At 41.4% G+C, this 5,018-nt stretch overlaps 1 non-coding gene across 1 annotated transcript; it reads right to left on the minus strand.

The window, feature by feature from the left end:
* Positions 1-804: 804 nt before the first annotated feature.
* On the minus strand, positions 805-908 carry LOC112761383 (small nucleolar RNA R71). The gene has a single exon (XR_003181780.1). It is a non-coding gene; the product is annotated as a small nucleolar RNA R71 (small nucleolar RNA).
* Between the last annotated feature and the right edge of the window lie 4,110 nt (positions 909-5,018).

Genomic DNA, 5,018 nt, shown 5'->3' on the forward strand with positions numbered 1-5,018 from the left:
AAACAAAAATATTTTTCTTTTCTTTTTAAATTAGTATTCGAATTCTTCTATCTCTCATCTCTTTCTATTTATTTATTTAATTACTAACACTTCTCTTCTCCTTATAATTCGAACCCTCTCCCTCTCTCTGTGTTCGAATTCTTCATCTCTTTTCTCTACATCATTCTTCTATTCTTCTCTTCTTCTCTTCTTCTACTCATATAAAGGAATCTCTATACTGTGACATAGAGGATTCTTCTTCTTTTCTGTTCTCTTCTTTTTCATATGAGCAGGAGCAAGGATAAGAATATTCTTGTTGAAGCTGATCCGGAACCTGAAAGGACTCTAAAGAGGAAACTAAGAGAAGCTAAAGCACAACACTCTAGAGAGGACCTGACAGAATTTTTCGAAAAAGAAGAAGAGATGGCCGAACCCAACAACAATGGTGGAGATGCAAGGAAGATGCTTGGTGACTTTATTGCACCCTCTTCTGACTTCTGTGGAAGGAGCATCTCAATTCCTATAATTGGAGCAAACAACTTTGAGCTTGAGCCTCAACTAGTTTCTCTAATGCAGCAGAATTGCAAGTTTCATGGACTTCCATTGGAAGATCCTCATCAGTTTTTAGCTGAATTCTTGCAAATATGTGACACTGTTAAGACCCATGGGGTTAATCCTGAGGTCTACAGACTTATGCTTTTCCCTTTTGCTGTAAGAGACAGAGCTAGGACATGGTTGAACTCACAACCTAAAGTAAGCCTGAACTCTTGGGAAAAGTTGGTCATTGCTTTCTTAGCCAAATTCTTTCCACCTCAAAAGTTGAGCAAGCTTAGAGTGGAAGTCCAAACCTTTAGACAGAAGGAAGGTAAATCCCTCTATGAAGCTTGGGAAAGATACAAGCAATTGACCAGAAGGTGTCCTTCTGGCATGCTTTCAGAATGGAGCATCATATACATATTCTATGATGGTCTGTATGAATTGTCCAAGATGTCATTGGACAACTCTGCTGGTGGATCTCTTCATCTGAAGAAAATGCCTGAAGAAGCCCAGGAACTCATTGAAATGGTTGCAAATAACCAGTTTATATACACTTCTGAAAGAAATCCTGTGAATAATGGGACAACTCAGAAGAAATGAGTTCTGGAGATTGATACTCTGAATGCCATATTGGCTCAGAATAAAATATTGACTCAGCAAGTCAATATGATATCTCAGAGTCTGATTGGAATGCAGGCTGCATCAGGCAGTACTAAGGAAGCCTCCTCTGAAGGAGAAGCTTATGACCCTGAGAATCCTGGAATGGAAGAAATGAATTACATGGTAGAATCCTATGGAAACACTTACAATCCTTCATGGAGGAATCATCCTAATCTCTTATGGAAGGATCAACAGAAGCCTAATCAAGGCTTCAATAATAATAATGGTGGAAGAAACAGGTTTGGCAATAGCAAACCTTTTCCATCATCTTCTCAGCAATAGACATTCTAAGCAGAGCCACTCTGACTTAGCAACTGTAATCTCTGATCTATCTAAGACCACTCTCAGTTTCATGACTGAAGCAAGGTCCTACATTAGAAATTTGGAGGCACAAGTGGGTCAGCTGAGTAAAAGAGTTACTGAACTCCCTCCTAGTACTCTCCCAAGCAATATAGAAGAGAATCCAAAGAGAAAGTGCAAGGCCATAAACACGTCCCACATGGCCAAACCTGTAGAGGAGGGCAAGGCAGTGATTTCTAGTGAGGAAGACCTCAATGGACGTCCACTGGCCTCCAAAAAATTCCCTAATGAGGAACCAAAGGAATCTGAGACTCATAGAGAGACCATATAGATTTCACTGAACTTACTATTGCCATTCATGAGCTCTGATGAGTATTCTTCCTCTGAAGAGGATGAAGATATTATTGAAGAGCAAGTTGCTCAGTATCTAGGAGCAATCATGAAGCTGAATGCCAAGTTATTTGGTAATGAGACTTGGGAGGATAAACCCCCATTGCTCATCAATGAACTGAATGATCTGGTTCAACTGAAATTACCTCAGAAGAAACAGGATTCTGGAAAGTTCTTAATACCTTGTACCATAGGCACCATGACCTTTGAGAAGGCTCTGTGTGACCTGGGGTCAGGGATAAACCTCATGCCCCTCTCTGTAATTGAGAAACTAGGGATCTTTGAGGTGCAAGCTGCAAGAATCTCATTAGAGATGGCAGACAATTCAAGGAAACAGGCTTATAAACTTGTAGAAGATGTCTTAGTGAAGGTTGAAGGCTATTACGTCCCTGCTGACTTCATAATCCTAGACACTGGGAAGGATGAGGATGAGTCCATCATCCTAGGAAGACCCTTCCTAGCCACAGCAAAAGCTGTAATTGATGTGGACAGAGGAGAGCTAGTCCTTCAATTGAATGAGGACTACCTTGTGTTTAAGGCTCAAGGATCTCCATCTGTAACCATGGAGAGGAAGCATAAAAAGCTTCTCTCAATACAGAGTCAACCAGAGCCCCCACACTCAAATTCTAAGTTTGGTGTTGGGAGGCCACCACTAAGCTCTGAATCTCTGTGAGGCTCTCTAAAGAGCTCACTGTCAAGCTATTGACATTAAAGAATCGCTTATTGAGAGGCAACCCAATGTTATTTAATTATATTTATTTATTTTTCATTGTTATTTTATGTTTTCTTTAGGTTGATGATCATGTGAAGTCACAAAAACAACTGAAAAATCAAAAACAGAATGAAAAATAGCATAAAAAATAGCACACCCTGGAAGACAGGCTTACTGGCGTTTAAACGCCAGTAAGGATAGCAGAATGGGCGTTTAACGCCCAGCCTGGCAGCATTCTGGGCGTTAAACGCCAGAATGGGCAGCACTCTGGTCGTTTAATGCCAGAAAGGGCTGTCTGGCATCTGGCTGGCGTTAAACACCAGAAATAGGCATCTGGCTGGCGTTTAATGCCAGAAATGGGCAGTAGAGTGGCGTTTAACGTCAGGAAAGGTAGCAGGACTGGCGTTTAACGCCAGAAAAGGTAGCAGAGCTGGCGTTAAATGCCAGATTTGGCACACAATGGGCGTTTAAATGCCAAAATGGTGCAGGGAGCAGAATTCCTTGACACCTCAGGATCTGTGGACCCCACAGGATCCCCACCTACCCCACCTCTTCTTCTCTCCTCTTCACACTTTTCCATAACACTCTTTCCCAAAAACCCTTGACCAATCACCTCAATACCTCTTCCCCAAACACCCTTCACCTATCAAATCTTACCCTCTTCTCCATACTCTCTTCACCACTCACATCCATCCATCATTAAACTCCACCTACCTCACCATTCAAATTCAAACCATTTCCCTCCCAAACCCATCCCTTCATGACCGAATTCTCTCTCTCCTTTACCCTATAAATACCCCTCCTTACCACCTTTATTTTCACACAACATACACACTACTACCCCCTTAGCCGAAACCATCACTACCTTCCATCTCCTCTATTTCTTCTTCTTCTCCTCCTTTCTTTCTTCTTTTGCTCAAGGACGAGCAAACATTTTAAGTTTGGTGTGGAAAAAGCTCTGCTTTTTTGTTTTTTCATAACCATTGATGGCACCTAAGGCCGGAGAAACCTCTAGAAAGAGGAAAGGAAAGGCAATTGCTTCTACATCCGAGTCATGGAAGATGGAGAGATTCATCTCAAAAGTGCATTAAGACCACTTCTATGAAGTTGTGGCAAAGAAAAAGGTGATCCCCGAGGTCCCCATCAAGCTCAAAAAGAGTGAATATCCGGAGATCCGACATGAGATTCGAAGAAGAGGTTGGGAAATTCTCACCAACCCCATTCAACAAGTCGAGATCTTAATGGTTCAAGAGTTCTATGCTAATGCATGGATCACTAAGAACCATGACCAAAGTGTGAAGCCGAACCCAAAGAATTGGCTCACAATGGTTCAAAGGAAATACTTGGATTTCAGTCCGGAAAATGTGAGGTTGGCATTCAACTTGCCAATGACGCAAGGAGACCCTCACCCTTTCACTAGAAGGGTCAACTTTGATCAAAGGTTGGACCAAGTCTTTAAGGACATTTGTGTGGAAGGCACTCAATGGAAGAGAGACTCAAGAGGCAAGCTGGTTCAACTAAAAAGGGTTGACTTCAAGCCCGTGGCTAGGGGATGCTTAGAGTTCATCCAACGCTCTATCATTCCTACTAGCAACCGGTCTGAAGTTACAATAGACCGGGCTATCATGATCCATAGTATCATGATTGGAGAGGAAGTAGAAGTTCATGAGATCATATCCCTAGAACTCTACAAGGTGGCGGACAAGTCCTCTACTTTGGCAATGTTAGCCTTCCCTCATCTCATTTGTCACCTCTGCAATTTGGCTGGAATTGTCATAGAGGAAGACACCCTCATTGAAGAGGACAAGCCCATCACTAAGAAAAAGGTGGAGCAAACAAGAGAGCCTACTCATGGACCTTAACAAGAGCATGAGGAAATTCCTCATCATGAAATCCCTGAGATGCCTCAAGGGATGCATTTTCCTCCACATGACTATTGGGGGCAAATCAACACCTCTTTAGGAGAACTGAGTTCCAACATGGAACAACTAAGAATGGAGCACCAAGAGCACTCCATCATCCTCCATGAAATTAGAGAGGACCAAATGGCCATGAGAGAGGAGCAACAAAGGCAAGGAAGAGACATTGAGGAGCTCAAGCACTCCATAAGATCTTCAAAAGGAAGAACTAGCCACCATCACTAAGGTGGACCCGTTCTTTAATTTCCTTGTTCTTTATTTTCTGTTTTTTGTTCCCTATGCTTTATATTTTATCTATGTTTGTGTCTTTATTACATGATCATTAGTGTTTAGTGTTTATGTCTTAAAGCTATGAATGTCCTATGAATCCTTCACCTTTCTTAAATGAAAAATGTTTTTAATTATAAAAGAAAAAAAATACATGAATTTTGAATTACATCTTGAAAATAATCTAATTATTTTGATGTGGTGGCAATACTTTTTGTTTTCTGAATGAATGCTTGAACAGTGCATATTTTTGA

This window comes from Arachis hypogaea, chromosome 16 (genome assembly GCF_003086295.3).
Source record: "Arachis hypogaea cultivar Tifrunner chromosome 16, arahy.Tifrunner.gnm2.J5K5, whole genome shotgun sequence".
NCBI lineage: Eukaryota > Viridiplantae > Streptophyta > Magnoliopsida > Fabales > Fabaceae > Arachis > Arachis hypogaea.